Here is a 1583-nt window from a genome sequence, read left to right as displayed (position 1 = left end):
TGTAAAAAAACTTCCGTGGTGAAATAAGTTGGAGAAACCTGCACGTTTTCTCTGCCTCTCAGAGATTGTCAGTGTATATTTGCCATTTAAAGGTTCTGATAGGTTCCTGCAATAAAGAAAACCGAATTAATTTCCCATTTTATCACGGAGGCCTTTTTTTTCTTATAACTTACACCTACTAATGTCTTGCAAGATAGACTTTGAGGAATACTAGGCTAACCTAATCGCCTGATTTACTTCTGGGAAACCAAAGCTCGGTGATCTGCCCAAGGTCTCAGGGCCAGGAAAGGCAGAAGTGAGTTGAACCCCAGGTGTCCCACCTGCAAAGAACATCAGAGCTGGGAGAGTCTTTGGGGACCACCTAGTCCATCTACACCTCTGTCCCCATCATATTTATAGATGGGTAAACTGAGGCTGGGAGGAAGGCCATGACATCTTCCCTCACACAAGATTCTAGACTGGGCCTCCAACTTGACTCAAACAGTCTGATGTCTTGACATACTACATAAACTCCAGATCCAGATTATCCTCCCCAGCCTGGCCTATACCCCCCCCCCCAATGGAGCCAGCTCCCACTGACCATCCCTGTACTTTTCTTCACCTTTTTCCCCATTCCCAGGAAGTTCATGGGCTGTGGTCTGCCCTGGTAGCTTTCCCAAGATCATCTTATCTCAACTAGTTCATCAACCCCCTGTCTTCTGGACTCTGGTTTCTCCTGTTCCCTTCCTGTCTTTAACACAGTGCTGGGCATAGACTCCACACTATTCCCTTAGGATGGGGCTGCCTTATCAATCTGGAGGAAGTAGGACATACTATAGGCTGCACTGTGTGGTTTTTAAATAGCAACTACTGGTTTAAAACCCCGGAAGCCTCTCCCTGGAATGTAGGGCAAGGGAGCAAAGGCTCCCCATGAGAAGGGCTGAGCTGGGTCTGGGCTTTTACCCCTGTCTTCCCTCACCCCAGGTGGTGTGCAGACCCACTTCCATAGTGGAAGCATGTCTAGCCTGCTCTGAAAGCTGGAGCAGGCTAGATGTGTGCTCAAGGAAGAGAGCAACAGGCCTAAGAGAAAAACATGCCCGCCCCAGAAGTAAGCAACTTGAGGCCCAAGCAGGGCTGCTTCCCACCTTCCAAATCCCAGATCCGGCCTGGCTTCCTCCCTCCCTCCCAGTAATGCAGCCATTTTCTGTTAGGGCTTCCTTCTAATATGCACCCAGCCCCTCCCTTTCTGAGCTTCCAGTCCTCAGTGAAAAGGGCTAGAAGGACTAGAAGGGCAGCGAAGGTTTGTCCGCAGCTCCAGAGGGCCACATGCTTCCTAGCCCCACTGGCAGGGCACAGCACCCTCTGGACCTCCCCGGGGGCTCCAACTTCAGGCCAACCCCTGATGGCCCCAGGGAGAGGGGGCTCTAGCCCGGAGGCCCCTCCCCCTCCCCAAGCTCTGGCCCTAACTCGATTGTGCACTGTTAATCACAGCGTGTGCCGACAGGCCGAGTAAACAGGCGGCCTCCGAGGTCGCCCAAAGTCATCAATCCCTGCCCTGGTTAGGCCTTCAGCGGCTGGGGCTGACAGGAGGCGCCAAGGGGGCG

The sequence above is a fragment of the Herpailurus yagouaroundi genome, unplaced genomic scaffold (assembly GCF_014898765.1).
Source record: "Herpailurus yagouaroundi ecotype Mexico unplaced genomic scaffold, PumYag 569, whole genome shotgun sequence".
In the NCBI taxonomy this organism is placed as follows: domain Eukaryota; kingdom Metazoa; phylum Chordata; class Mammalia; order Carnivora; family Felidae; genus Herpailurus; species Herpailurus yagouaroundi.
This window is presented reverse-complemented; position numbering follows the sequence as displayed.